The sequence below is a fragment of the Gekko japonicus genome, unplaced genomic scaffold, assembly GCF_001447785.1.
Source record: "Gekko japonicus isolate JY-2015 unplaced genomic scaffold, Gekko_japonicus_V1.1 scaffold46, whole genome shotgun sequence".
Taxonomy (NCBI): Eukaryota; Metazoa; Chordata; class Lepidosauria; order Squamata; family Gekkonidae; genus Gekko; species Gekko japonicus.
The window spans coordinates 101,911-117,294 of NW_015169173.1; the positions used below are offsets into that span (position 1 = coordinate 101,911).

Below are 15,384 nucleotides of genomic sequence, written 5' to 3' on the forward strand. Positions count from 1 at the left end.
GGAGAAAGTTTAAAAGGAGCTTCACAAGGTTTAGTTCCCTGCTGATATTGACTTGAAAGGGGGATTGGAGAGGAGGTAAACAGCAGCATCCCCAGTGCAAAAAAAAAAAAAAAAGATTTCAGTGCTGCATGCAAACAAAATAAATGGGGGGAGAGGAATCATCTTCTGCAGAGAATGAAACTGACATGAGATGTAAAGAGAGAGAGAAAGAGAGAGACTGGGATGGGAAGCCTAAAGCTTTGAGAACATTTTTCCCTTTCATGTTTTAAAGAACAAGGTGGGGGGGGGGGGACATTTTGGGAGTCTCTAGAAGCCTAACATTAAAATGGTGGCTGATTCACATGGACCTTCTGTGAACCATCGAATTTAAGAATCACTTGGGATCAATCCATATGGAGGAAGAGTGCAATCTGCATAGGACACGCTTTTAAAAACTGCCAAGATCATGACCAGTGTGCGGGATCAAATTAGAATCGCAAAGAGAAAACCACACAACTTTGCAAGGAAGGGTAGAAAATTAACATAACTATGCAGCTGCACTACGACATCGGCAAAAACACCCCATTTTTTTCAATTTAGTGGCAAAAGTCTAAATAAACTCTCCAGAACTTCTGCCAGAGGACTCCTCCCCCATACAAACTGCAGCCCTGTGCAAAGTGTGGTGGAGTTGTAGCCGACTGTGCACAGGGGTGCGCGCACACACTCATTGCCAATGATCACAGCTTGCAATACCAGTGTCAGTGGGTTCTACTGTGCATTCTGTACACTCAACACGTTCCCTCATATTATGAGACCGTGTGACTCCCATTTTTCACACTGGCCAATAACAAAGCAGAGAATCCCCTAGTACTGGGAAACACTGAAAATGAGGCTTTGCAGCCACTTGCCAATTTCAGAAAAAGTCTGGTCAGTTTCAACAGTGGGTTTCACCCCTTTGCCTGAATTCCTTCCTGCACAAAATCTGAACCACAAGGATTTAAATGGAAGGTGCCTGCTGGAAGCTACTGCGCAGCTGCAATAGGCCAATTGTGTAATTTTTTTTAACTTTGGACACCACCACCCACACGTCAAAAGTGATGTTCCACCCCAATCTTAAAAAGTGTGTTTTTTAAATTGTAGCTGCAGAATAAATACACCAGAGAGAAAAGAATGGTTTGTAAGGCGGGCACCGAATTCAAAGTCAAGATTAAAGTCTTACTGCTATGAAAATCTGCACTAAGATGTCCATACATAATGGCCCTTAGTATTCACAAACAAATCTTGCTGATGTTGCTGTTTTCCCTGCTTTTTAGGTGCAAGAAATAAAAACATCAAGTCTACTTGATTATACTTATGAGCATATTTTAAACTACAGTGCAAGTGATTTACCCCCATTCCAGGACCAACAGAGCGATGTTCCAAAAACACAACTCAATTTTATGGCAGAACACTAGCCCTTGTGGACCTATATCAAAAACAAACATACTCTTAAGCACACCTTAACATTTTTAAGCAGACATTTCAAATAACAGTTTAAGACAACTATCAGTTGGCGAGAGAATAAGCATATGAAGCTGCTTTATTCAGAGTCAGACCACTAATATCCGCTCACTGATCTCTCCTGAATCTTGGACAGATGAGGACCTGATTTCAGGGATTATTATCTGGAGATGCCATGGTTTGAACCTGAGATCTACTACAAGCAATGGCATCGCTCACTGAGCCAAGGTCCTCCCCCCCCTTCCGAGTTTCCCAGGGCAAGAACACAGTTAACATCAAGCATTTGATGCTGAGTCAGCTACATACAATGCTAAATGTTGCCTACAGCCTGCTCAAGCAAATTCTGTACCAAAACTCAGACTACTAGGGCCCTTATATTGTCCACATTTGCATATAAATGCATTTGCTGATTTTGCAGAATGACTGCGTTTAGCTATTCGTGGAGAGAAGCAAAAAAACTATGCAGGACAGTAGTAATTTAAGACTAGCCCCGCTGATCCGATCAAAAGCCCATCTAGCCCAGCATCCTGCTGCCTGGAAGCTTACAAGGAGCTCAAATACAACACCTTTTCATTTGACCAGGACTAGTCTTCTTCCTGTTCCAATCCACTGCCCACTGACTGAGATTTACACCAGAATTTGCCCATTTTTTCAAACCTCTCCTTGTGGCTAGAAAGGCCAGAAATTAATTTCGGGTGGATTCGATTATAAACATGTACATTAAAAGTGCAATTGCTGTGCTTGTACAGTACCGAAGCAGACAGTACATGCAGCCCAGAGTAAACACTGAGAATCTCACATCCTGCCTTTAAGAGGCACTCCCCCCCCCCAGTCACTTACTGCACCTTCTCCTATGTCTTAGTACTAAGCAGATGCCCCATTTTCAAATCCCATTCAAAAGACACTGGAAAATGGACATTTCTCATTTCCTTTCCATTTTGCAGGACAGTATTAAAAGTCCAATTGTTTTCCATACAGTGCTTATCCCAATAATCTCTAAAAACATTCTATAGTGTGATTACGAGAGAGTGGCAGGCCAAAGCCACCTCGGAAACTCTCGGGTGAGCCAAACTTCCCAGTTCATACTCACAGTACTGTCCCAAACACACCCTTCTGAGCCCACCTTAAGTCAATGGGTTTAGGAGGGTGTAACTGTGTTCAGGATTACATTGTTAGAACACTACATCCGTTCTCTCTGATGAGGTTAGACTTAAATCAGACTAGGAAAACTTTAAACTATTCCAACAAGTGGACTGACTTAACACAACGTTCCACATCCATTTCTCGCCTCTCCATGTGAGATTTATTCTCAAACTGAAAAGTTCAGAGGTTTGGGGGAAGGGAAAGAAGAAGAGAATGCCTTGCCACAGTGTCTTTATTTGGCTGCCCACCCTCCTACTTTTGGTTTCTAGATCCCCCTTGTTTTATTCATTCTCCTGCAGCGTACAGTACAGAAGAGGAGCACTGCCTCAGAGAAGCTTCCCCATTTGACAGCTGCAATAAAATAATACCAGCTTTCAAATTTAAAACAGGATTTTGAATTACATCGACTAAATTTTAGGGCTTCTTATAATCCTTTTCAGAAATGCAGCTGGGCTCAGATATATGAAGCTTTTAGAAAACTTTGGATAGAAAAGGTGTTTTTAAAAAGCATGCATACATACATGCTTGAATGATTACGTTTGAGATTCTACAGGTATTTTTGCTATTTCTTACAGCACCCCCAAGATAGCTCTCAGGTTATTTACAGTATGCTAGCTTTGTACCCTTGGTAGTCAAGGTCTTCATACCTTCCAGCAAGCTAATCCACTTTGCCAGTAGCTGCACTAGTCAAGCTTTGTTCACCATTACACACACCAAGGAACATGACAAAACTCTGCAAGGATGACAATATACTGAAAGCTGAGTGATACATACACTACTCATATAGATAGGCACACTTAGGAGCATATAAACAACCAATGGGGCTTTCAACTCTCCTTGAGACACTATACCATAACTAAACTCTTCCAAACTTCTGCATAGCCTTAGTGCAGAAAGCTTAACAGAAAACATTTGCTGAAGAGTGCACTCCCCAAATTAACAGGGCCCCCAAAAGGTCTGATGGGGCACAAGGTATTCATAGCCTAGCAAAGCTACATCCCAGAGAGGGGTGAAGCTTGGACAGCCACAGTAGAGTCAGCAGAAACCTTGTCAATATCGCATCAACACTCTGCTGCTACATGCCAGGTCATATGAAGTTGCAGCCTCTGCTGCTGTTTCCCTTCTCTCATTGTTCCCACCACTCCAGCTCCTTAACCCTGAAAATGAATCCAGGAAACACCAAGGTGATACTTGTAAAAAAGCCAATTATATGGGGCTGCCACCAATACAAATCAATGGCACGACAGTCCACTTCTTTGACCTGGTGAAAAGCCTGGGGATAATACTGACTCTAATATTGTTCTTAGAAAGAAAAGCTAGTTTGGGGCTATGAGCATCTTCTATTATCTATATATAGTGTGCCAACTGCCCCCCATCTTGACCATGCTTATCCATGCCACTGTAACATCTTAAGGCTAGACAACTGTAAGTGTTATAAATGGGGCTGCCCTTGAAAACTGTTTGGAAACTTCAGTCAGTACCCAATGCTGCTGCTAGACTACTGATTGGTTTACACCAGTATGATCGTATTACACGGTACTTCAGCAGCTTCACTGACTACCTATTTGTTTCCAAACACTGTTCAAGGTGTTAGTTGTTAAAGCTCTTCATGGCTTAGGACCCATAAATCTAATGCACCACTTTTCCTCATACAATCCTATGCACCAACTAAGGTCATCAGGCACCTTATTTTTGATGGTCCTCTCTGTTCATAAGGTTCACTCATCCACAGCTCATGGGCACTCATTTGCAGTGGCCTTGCCCCCTCTTTGGAACAGCCTACTGGATCTGATACAGGAAGCTCCTATACTTTATTCCACAACAGGTGCAAAGTGGCGTTGTTTCAATGTGCCTTTGGTGGAAGTAACTAATGAATGTCTGACCGGCATCTGGTGGTGATATACATTAATTTATGCATTTACACTATGTGTGTTTTATATTTTGTAAGCTGTCTTCGGCATGTGAAAAGACAAGATATAAATGTTTTAAATAAATAACCCCAAAGGGGAAAAAATCATTAAAAAGCCTCCTTATTCTGGTCTCCCTTCATTTTTAATATAAAAGAGAAGTTATTTAGAGAGAATGTAGCACTGGACAGCCAGCTCCAAGGCTCAAGATGCAGCAGGGAAAGGGGGATCTAAGTACTACGTCCTTTCCAAACAAAGAGGAAGTGTTCATGCAACTGCAAATCCTACAGTGATTAATGAGCACTAAGAAGTCAAGCTTGGTTTTTCAGCTGCCAAGTAGAACCAATAAGACATTGCTGCCAAATGCTAGCATGTTCATTTTATATGACAATAGTGAAATGAAACAGACTTGGACTGCAAAAACTATTCCTCCTTTAGAGGAAGTATTAAAACACGAGCTGATCTCAGGGTAGGAGAGGAAGCAGCAACCACCACCACCCCAACGAAAAATGCAGCATTATGAACACAATGCATGAACAGCTGGGGGGACATAAACAGCAAAAATCCAATGGTGAACGGTGATGAGGGAAAGATCTGTGAATCATTTACAAAGTATTCAAAATGAGGTCCTACCCACCAGGGTTAGGCTAGGAAATCCTCAAGGTGATCTTACACAAAGATACAAGCCTATTTCCGCAATGACATATTTATTTTATATTTATTTATAAATTACATTTATGAATCACCCAATCCCTGAGTTCACAGGGTTCTGGGCGATGCACAACAATAAATAGAACACAATATGAACATTCAGTATGATCTTAAAAACAATTCCCAGATGGTGTCCATGAGCTGAATTTTAAGCTAGTTCTGGACTGTGTAACGATATGAGCTTATGTTTGTATTTCTGTATAGTGGTGATGCTGCTTATGTGTGTGTCTAGCATGAATACCTATGCATTGTGTATTCAGGGATTGCTGTATGTTGTGTGTTGCTTTGTTCTGCATCTCATGCTTGCCTAGAAATAGGCTGGCCTGGGCCTGCCGTTGCACATACGGACCATGTGCGTCCCTGGAATGTATCCCATGACTCTTTGGGATGGAGAAGACACCGCGCCATTGCACCCACTTGGAGAGCTGTGGAAAATCCCCAGCGAACCCCGGCATTCCTGGAATGGAAAGAGCAAGTGACCCTACTCCCTTAATCTGGTTTGGAGATCTAAAGACAATAGCGTTTATGGCTTTGGAGCAGGAACCAGATCTGCAAATCAAGAGGTGTCCATGGGAACGGAAGATTCACACCTTGCCAAAAGGCACCTTTGATGTAGGAGTAGGATCTGCATATTGCCACCACCCCTCAGGAGAGCGTCATCCCCCTCGTCATCCCCTCGTCACCCCCTCTTCATCCAGTAGTGATAGTTTAGAGGACGGGTTTGATAGTTTATGGCTGGATAGCACATGCCCCAAAAAGAGTTTATTTAAGGAGAAACTCTCCTTTGTCTCTCTGGTTAACCCACCCTTCCCATAGCAGTGCACTAAGGTGCTACAAGTGACTCTACTACTTAAGTTCTCCGGAGTCGCGACCCAGAGAGCTCACACGTGGTTTGGCTGGTCCTACCTGTGTGCCTTGGAGTTCACAAGCTGCTGCATTTCGGCTGCCCAGCGTTCCAAGGAGGAGAGTTCTTCCTCAGCTGGACCTCAGATGAGTATAGCCGTGCCCCATTGTGTCATCCCCATTTTGATGCTTTTGTTATTTTCTATGCTGTAATTGTTCTGATGTACTATTGTAACTAAGGAGCTTGTATGAATTTGTATGATTCCGATTTTGTATGCCTGATGAAAAACCTTTAGTAAAGACAACATTTATTTAAGGACTAGCGTGTTGTCTCACTTCCTGGGATATAGCCGAGCGTCTCATTCGCCATCCGACCTCTGTATAGACTGGTATAGAACTTACGCACAGCCACAAACACCCAATTTTCCTTGGTAGATAACTTGGATTGGGTCTCCAGGAATTTCCTGGAGAAGTTGGCATAACAACTGTGCTGGACCGGGAAGAGGCCGAAAGAAAAAAGATGGAATAAAGGAGGGGATGCCAGCCATGAGAGAGCCCGTTGCTGTCCTCAACCAAAAGCCTGGCAGAACATCTTTGCCTTACAGGCCCTGCAGAACTGCACTAAATCCCACAGGGCCCTGATGTTATTCGGCAGACAATTCCACCAGGCTGGAGCCAGGGCCAAGAAAGCCGTGGTTCTGGTCGAGGACAGCTGGATATCTTTGGGGCCAGGGATCAGCAGCAGATTATTCTCTGCAGAGCATGATGCTCCTTGGGGAGACAGTCCCAAAGACATATGGGTCCCTGACCGCTCACGGCTTTAAAGGTCACTACCAAAATGTTGAACCTGACTTGGTACTCCACTGGAAGCCTGTGTAGCTGGCGCAGCACAGGGTGAATATGTGCCATCCAGGACTCATGCCACCACATTGTGGATCAGTTGCCCAATGTGACTGAAATCAACTTCCTTGCATATTTTCAAGTATGAAGCCAGCATCTGTACAGATAGTTTAGATATTCTAAGATAGAAGGCTTGGACTGTTTGACTACTAAGTTCCTTGAACCTATAATAAAAGCAGAAGGTGTCAGCCTATTTATATTAAAAACTGAACTGCTTGGTTTTCCACCAAGCATTTTACTTAGACAATACTTCTTCCTCCCCCCTCCCCCCAAGCAGTTATGAAGCAGGACGCACACTGTTCCATCTCTTGATTTGAGGTCATCAACTCAGTACTGAAAAGAATGCACGCTCTACTATAGAGAGAACCAAAATTCTACACATGGTATTTATGAATGCTTTCTGAGGTCAGTCCCTAATGGGAGTATCTTAAGCTATTCTGTCTTGTTAAACCTTTGCAATAGCCACTCAAAAGCAAAATGCCAACATCTAAAGTAGACACTGCATTAAGAACATCTTCAAATACATCTCCTGTCCATACAAGCATTCGCCTGTTTTATTCATTTGAATTTCATTTATAAGCATTAAACAGAAACTTTAGCATCTTAACTCCACTGTGTACATAACTGCCTTCTAGCAGCAAGAGGATGCCTGAGCAAAAGCAAGCTGTTCCTACACTAAACTGTCCTGCCCCCCCAAAAAACCCCGCCTCTCCAGTAACGTTAAATCAATACCTTTAAATTGAAAATAAGGAAGACAAACCAAACCAAAACTGTTAATAAATCTACACATGCACTTTCCTAGAACTGGGTTATAACACTGTTAGGAATATTTACCTGACCAAGCACTATCATAGTTATTAAGACTGCAATCCTTTGAAGCCGAGGGAATTTAAACAACTCATGTGAAGGACTGCAACCTAAACAATAGCTGTAATTACTAGGGAGTTTAGGGAAGTGTTTCCATGATGATGGCTGATCATGTATCAAAAGCAGTAAATGGCAGAGTGCCAGATACTCATTACTATACTAACTGTTTACATGTTACAATGAATTCACATACATCCTGCGTGTATATATGTTTGTAAGAAGAGTCGACATGCATTCACTTTACAAATTAAAGGGGAGACCAGTACCTGGATAAACATGGGGTTTCAATCAAACATCCAAGTGTACATGCATTCAGCAAAACATAAAAATCACTCACTGCACATATAAAGAAAAATCAAGCGTACACTGTACATGAATTGTTTGTGCATTTGCTGTAACTTGTGAACAGAGCTACTATCTTAAAACTTCTGGTAATAACTCAGATAGGACAGTGTTGTCTATAGGCAGTGCTTCTAGTCATTAGTGGTACCATAAGTGAAGAGCACCTTCTTTATAAGCAGAATATGCCAAGTACAAGGTGTTAGGAAAAGCCTCACCTGTGACATTCTGAACAGCCAGAGTAGACAACAGTAAGCTAAATGGACCAGTGGCCCAACTCCATATACTATAGTTTCATAAGAACAAAAATATGTGCTATGTACCTGTGCACTTTCTTTTGCATATACTTAGAACAGTACATATGATTATTAGATAATTACCAACAGTATTGTTCCTTTAAATCACACCTGGAAGAAGTATATAGCTATCCATATGCTGTAAGTCAGGTCTTTTCTGCCTTGGTATTTGGGCACAACTGTGAAGATGGGGCTTTGCAGCTGTAACGTGTGTTGTGTAATGTGTATTGCTATTGTATTAAGGTGTTTTAATGCTTCTAGTAGTTTTATGACAATCTTGTTTTAATTAGTATTGTAAACCACTCTGGGAACCAATCTGATGGAAAAGCAGGACAAACCTTAAATCAATAAAATGAACACAGCTGAATAATGTTGAAATGCACCAAAGCAGGATTTTTAGATGGTTTGTTAACAAACCACAGTTGGCACAAACTGTGGTTATGACTCTTGAATTCACAAGCCACAGTAATATTGTCCCTCACAGTCACTTGCCCACATAAAACACAGAGCTGGAAGGCAGGAGAGAAGGAAATAGCTGGGGCATAAGTACAAACCTGGATTTGTTATTACATATGACAGACTCATCAGAGTTTGTTGCACAAGCTGCTGTTTAATCACAAGGTTTGAAATGCAACTATAATGTTAACAGAGTCCTAAAATTCCAAGAGTATATAGTAGCATTTTGTTTAAGGCGTTAATTTGGCAAAAGATAAAAGAGAACCCATATCTATAAGTACTTTCTCTATACTCTAATCTATAAGTACTTTCATATTTATTGTATTTTTGTCATTTGTGTCTTACTCGTATGCTTGCCACAATTTCTCTCTATGGCTGTAAGCTTATATCAGTGCTGCACTGCTTCAGAACTGCAGGCTCCTACACACAGAAACTAGTATGTTAGTGAGAAAGCTATGGTAGATCACTTTATCTAACACTCTAGTTATCTATATTCAGAGACTTTGTGCACATTCAGGAGCATTTTAACATGTGAGCCCCACATGTAAGTGGAACATCTCCAAGACAATTAGGCCACATCTTTAATGGTTTTTGTTTTTTCCACCCTACACCAAGATGTACAATGGGGGGGGTCAAAAGTTGACCCCTGAAAAAAGTTTTTGACTTGAAATAATTTTCAGCTTTCCCACAATCACCCACCTGCAACTTATAGTGCAGCTGCATACATGCTCACAGAATGACTTTTGCTCCCAAATGTGCTTAGAAACTCTACCCCAGTATAGGCAAGTTCTCACCAAGACCTCAGTTCTACACAATTATTTCTTTGGCAACCAATACCAATGTCCTTTTCAGAAAGTCTGTAGATTAATACAGATTATGGAGTCAGCTCAGTACAGGGAATAGTCTGGAATCATTAGTTTTTGAAGCATATACAAAGCTCAGCCCCACTAAATAGCAAGACCAGAGAGGGACATCCAACAGAAAGACCTTTTAAGGCTTTCCAAACATGAGTAGGCTATAGCCAGTCTCCCAAAGGAAGGACACTTTACATCTCTGAGGAAGCCATGTGCATGCCTTTGTTGCACATATTTTTAATTTTTTCACACTTATTAAAATACTCATACAAGAAACTGAAAACCGCTTCGACTTCTTGCTTGATTGAAGTTGTTTCTGTTGTCACCAGGTCTTTTATTGCGGCTATGTTTTTTTCCTGGACTTCTTCCAGTCGCTTCAGATGTATTTGAGTTTGCTTTTCCATTTGTACTTCCAGTTGTTTGACTATCTGGGTCTCTAGTTGTTTTTCTATCTGCACTCCCATGTTCTGTATTGCTTCTGTCATCCTCTTCTCCATCGCTTCCATGGCAGACTGCCATTCTTTCCTCTCCCTTGACATCCTCGGAGTTGATGCAGAACCTGTTCTTGGTCTTAGTCTTACAGCTGGAGTTGTCTTTACTGCTGGGTCTGAATCTGCTCTATTTTTTTTTCTTCTGGTCTCCGTTTTGGCGGTTCTACTGCACTACACACAGTTAAAAATAAACAGTCATATTCAAGGTAGATAGTGCAGATTAACACATTCCTTCAATTTCGCATCTTTAAGGCCCGCAGAAGATTGTTTAAAAAGCAAATAACGTGAAAGTCCTCCTCAAAATGTCGGGCGCAACTTCTCGATGGTTTTTTGGGGTAGAGTAGGTCGGTTTCACTTCCGCCCTTCCCGTCTGTGCGCATATACTCACATCCGGTACTTCACTTTTATGGGTCCGATCCCCTTCCTTTTATTACTGGCTCATCAAGGAATTCAACTTCCTCTTTGTTTAGGTCGGAACCCTTTCTCCGCCACACCAGCCTCCCTCTTCCCGCGATAGACTCCGTCAGTTTCGGTTTTTCGGCTGCGCGCTTATCTCTTCTACCACCGCAGGAATGATCAACAATAAAGTTTTTCTCACTTTAAAAGCCTTCAAACAATACAAATCTTGTCCGGAATCGAATCACTGGGATTGTTAATTGATTATCCGCTTAAACGCTTGTTTCAAATTAGTTCGTAGCTTAGTTCAGGTGAGCGGTACGTTTTTGTTATCTATCACGATCAAATCGGGTTATGCATTGCTTCTTTTCACTTACAAGCAGTTTCCCATCTTCAAGAAGTCGGCTGATGGCGAACTTATGCCGGATACCCGGCTCGAACGGCCCCTGGAGAGTTGCTCGGCAATTGCCCTCTTCGCGGGAGGAGATCAAAGCTCGATTCAGCTTCTTCCGAAGCTCAATCTTGCCAATCTCACACTCCCTCTTGGGCGCTGCTGCCTGCTTGTCCCCCCCCCCTTTCTGGGGAGCGATGCGTTGGGTTGAAAACAGCCCAAACTGTCAAAAGAGGCCGTCGTCCGCTCCGCACGAATCGCGGAACGCGTCAGTGCACCATCTTAGCTCGACCGGAAGATACAGATTCCACATATTGTGTAATACAAACCCATACAGGCTTAGTCATGAGCAACTCCCAGAGCATTCATCAGGGCTTATTCCTATAGCAGCTTTAGCTTTCTATTGGAAAGGTGCTGGTCCTTACCTGGTCAAACAGCAATAAATTATCTGGGACCAGAATACCTTAAGAACTGCTTTCTCCCATACCCAACCCAGCATGTTTTGTATGATCTCTGTCTGAAGCCTTGTTCCATGTGTTCAAAAGGAAGCCACATAGCTCAAAGATACAGGTCATGCAGTCTCTGAACATTCTCCCTGCCTACAGTCAACAGTCTATTTTTTCAAGCACAGGCAAAAATGATTTTCCATACATCTGATGATTACATATACTGACCAACTATATCAGTTATCATTTTTAGCTGTTTATTCAATGTTTGAATAAAATGAACAATACTGTTGTGGAAGGAAAAAACTATAAGCAAACAGATAGGGAACAGAAAGAACTTTACAAAAAGAAAATTTAAGTTTCAGGCAAGCCTCAATTCTTCAGAAAGGAATATGACTCAGTAGAAAGCATGGAGAAGGTCCCAGAACGTCTGTCACCGGCTGTCATTACTATTTCAAGTAAGTGTTCAAAAAGACTTTCCTCTACAGAAGACACTGGAGAGTCACTGGAGCTGCTCACATGTTCACCATGAAACTTTCTAAAAGCAGTTTCTCTTGAAGGAAAAAAAGGATTTCTTTCAGGTTCAGGATTCTGATTAAACAATAAGCTTTCCCTCTGTTATAAGAAGTTAATGCTGTAAAGACAGTTACTTCACTCTCTCTGTATTAAGAGTTCTTTACTGACCATCTTATTAGCAAGAGTTGCTTGACAGGTTAACTTGAACTGAAATATACATGTTAATTTATGGACACATACTGAATGCTCACAGAAAAAAGGGTGTGGATAAACTTCCACAGGCTCTCTCTCATTAGGAAACTACTGTTTAGATACAGGATGAGGGACAGAAGAGTGGATCTAGCTCATCCTTGATATTAAAATGAAAGTCCTCAACACATAGTATCTTACTGAAGTGGTTCCACTATAGCTCTATGAATTCAGTTGCAGCCTAACACACTGGAAAATAAACCAGTAATGTAGTACACAGTAGCAAATGTTTGAATTCAAGATCTAAATAAGCAATCTCTGTATGTGTAGCCAATTTAGAGGTGTTTTTAATAAAGTGTACCATGTATTTTAAAAATCACATTCTCCACACACATGAATAAAATGAACTGCATAAAATGTGCTCACGGTACACAAGGTATATCTCCACATGCACAGATTACAAGGAAGGTCATCCTGAACTTGACATTTCCCTCCACAATGGATCCCCACAAGTGGTACAAAATTTGCTGCACATTGGTACTATGCAGATATTTTCCTTTACTAACTCATATTACTCCCAAATTAAAAAAAAAGCACACAAGACACATCACAGAAAATTTCACTAATACATCTGCATGACACCCTGGCAGATGACAGGCCTTGAAAAATAGTGTATTGTATGTACATATTCTAATACTTACAGTGGGCACATGTGCCATATCAGACCAGGACAGTAATAAATACATGTCTAGAATCTAAGGACATAAGATACAGGCATGTACCTAACTTTATCACGCACAAGGGGAAACAAAGATGTGCCTACATAAGGTGGGCACTAACTACACGACTGTAATTGCACTCATACTGCACATGCAAGCCACTTCCGCATTGTCATTTTTGTCACTCCTTTGTCCCTTTGCTTCAGCCCCCCCCCCAAATGGGTTTTGCTCTCTCTAGTAGTCCCAAAGGGAGCAAAACATATGTGGAAAAGAGGGGGAATCCAAAGCAATAGGGACAAAGGAGTGACAAAAATGACAGTGCGGAAGTGTCTGCAATCTCTAAATCGGTAGCTAAGACCCTAGAAAAATGTACTCAGAGGTTGAGCTCTATTGAACTCCCAAGTAAACATCTAGGATTTACAGCACCATTGACATAATTGTTCCTTTACAGACTTTGTGAGACAAGGCAACAGGAGCCTACTGTGAGAAGCCTACAGCGTGAACAGTAACAATTGACAAACAAGAAGAAAAACAAGGGCAACAAGAATATGGTTAGGCTCAGGTGCTAAAAGCCACAAACACCAAGCAAATTTGCTAGTGAAAACATCAAAGCTTATTTCTAGGTAAACATGCAGGACCAGCAGTACACAAAAGTCAGCCATATGAAACCTCAATTTATCCAGTCAGACTACTAGTGCATCTTAATCACAGTTTCATCTCCTCTGACAGGAAGCACTTCTCCCAGGTTGCAGGCAAAGAAAGCATGTGCTCCCTCACTGACTTGGGAGAGAGTCCCACTGTGGGAGTTACATTCAAACAGCACACACAGTGGCAGATTTGGAAGTGGAAGGCACACCTTACCCAGCTGTCAATGAGACTCTACTTGATGCCTGCCCTAGACACACTTATCTTGGAATAATCTGTCAGGTGCGTGCACACAACACAAGAGACACAAACTGAAGTGTGACACTTGATGGGTATGCAACACCCCTTGTTTAGTGGTAAAATTCCAGGTTCGACCCCTTCAGATAAGAAGGATTTCCAGAAGCAGGTGTTGGGGAAAGGTCTTTGTCTAAATGAGGCCCTGGAGAGCCACTGCCAGTCGCAGACGCCGCCGCAGAGCCAAAGTGGGACCCTAGCCGAGACGAAGCACCCTGACAGCCATTTGAAGCAGTCCCACGGCCAAGGCAATCTCCCGGGACAGGATGGGACCACCTGCAGGGCGGGAGGGTGTGTGCATGCTCGAAAACGGGAAAGGGCAGGGATGCCAGCAGGCCCCGAATCTCAACAAAGGCAAAACCAGACAACCATGAAGGAAGCTTCCCACCCGCCCACCAAAACACCGGAGAGCCAGAAGACGAGGCTACTTCCACGAGAGAGTCGGTCGGGACAGAGTGGCCGCCTTGGTGGCACTTCTTGGGGAAAGAGGAGGAGGAGGCCCGGTGAAAGCCAAACCGGCTGAGGCTGCAGGAGGAGCAGAGGCCTACCCGCATTCAAGAGGCTTCACCCGCTCAGGCAGCCAGGCCGGCCTTTCCAAGGCACTTCGCCGCAAAGAGCAGCTCTCTCGCTCTCTCTCCGGCCCCCGTCACATTCGACACCCCCCCCCCGCGCAAGGGGCGTTGTTGCCAGGCAACCCCGTAAGGAGCGGGAGGGAGGGGAAGCTAAGGCCTACTAGGGCGGAGAGGAGGGGTCGCTGCTGGTCCTCTCGGGTTTACCTGGGCTCGGAGGGCTGGTGACTGGGCAGCTTGGCTCCGGAGGTGGCGGCGGCGGCACGACGTCTCCCCTTCTTCTTCTTCTTCCGGGGCCTCCCCTCAGGCTCAAGCCTCGGTCTAGCAAAGGCGGCGGCGGCGGCGATTCCACTACTGCTGCGCGCGCACCACGACGACGGCAGCAGCGGCCTCCTCCTTTTTTCCCTCCCCCCCACCTCGCCTTTCTCTCTCTCTTTTTTTTTCCCCCTCACCGCCGCCCCTCCTCTTCCTTCTGCCTCATACACACTCGATCCAAGATGGCGACACCCCCTTACGCGGGGTTTCTCCGCCCACTCCTTAAGAGGAGGGAGGTAAGACGGAAGATAAAGAAGGCAGGGGGAAACGGAAAGCGGGTGCGCGGCCAATGTCAACCTAAAACACAAAGAAATGTATTTAAAAAATGCCCTAAGCCACACCCGACGCCTGTAGGGGAAGAAAGGAAGGGCCAATCAAAATGGCAGAGGGGCGGGGCGTTGCGAAAAGGAGAGGAAATGGTCACTTTCGCGGCTGCCGGGCTCTTGAGCGGCTGCGCAGGAGCTGTGCAAGGCTAAGCATGCGCTCTTGAAAGAAAAAAAATCCCATCCTGAAGTGGGCGGGCATAAAATACGAACAGAACATTTTTGTTTAACCCAAAAATCTCCCTTTATCAGATGGCGGCTTCACAGGATTCACCAGTCAAGGCCTGCAGTACTT

The 15,384-nt window shown here is 43.4% G+C and overlaps 1 protein-coding gene across 1 annotated transcript in view; it reads right to left on the reverse strand.

The window, feature by feature from the left end:
• Positions 1-14,927, reverse strand: part of RAB14 (RAB14, member RAS oncogene family) — a 49,830-nt gene extending 34,903 nt beyond the window's left edge. The window contains exon 1 of the mRNA XM_015415831.1: positions 14,659-14,927. The gene's annotated coding sequence lies outside the window, so the exon portion shown is untranslated. The remainder of the gene's footprint in view (positions 1-14,658) is intronic.
• Positions 14,928-15,384: the final 457 nt, after the last annotated feature.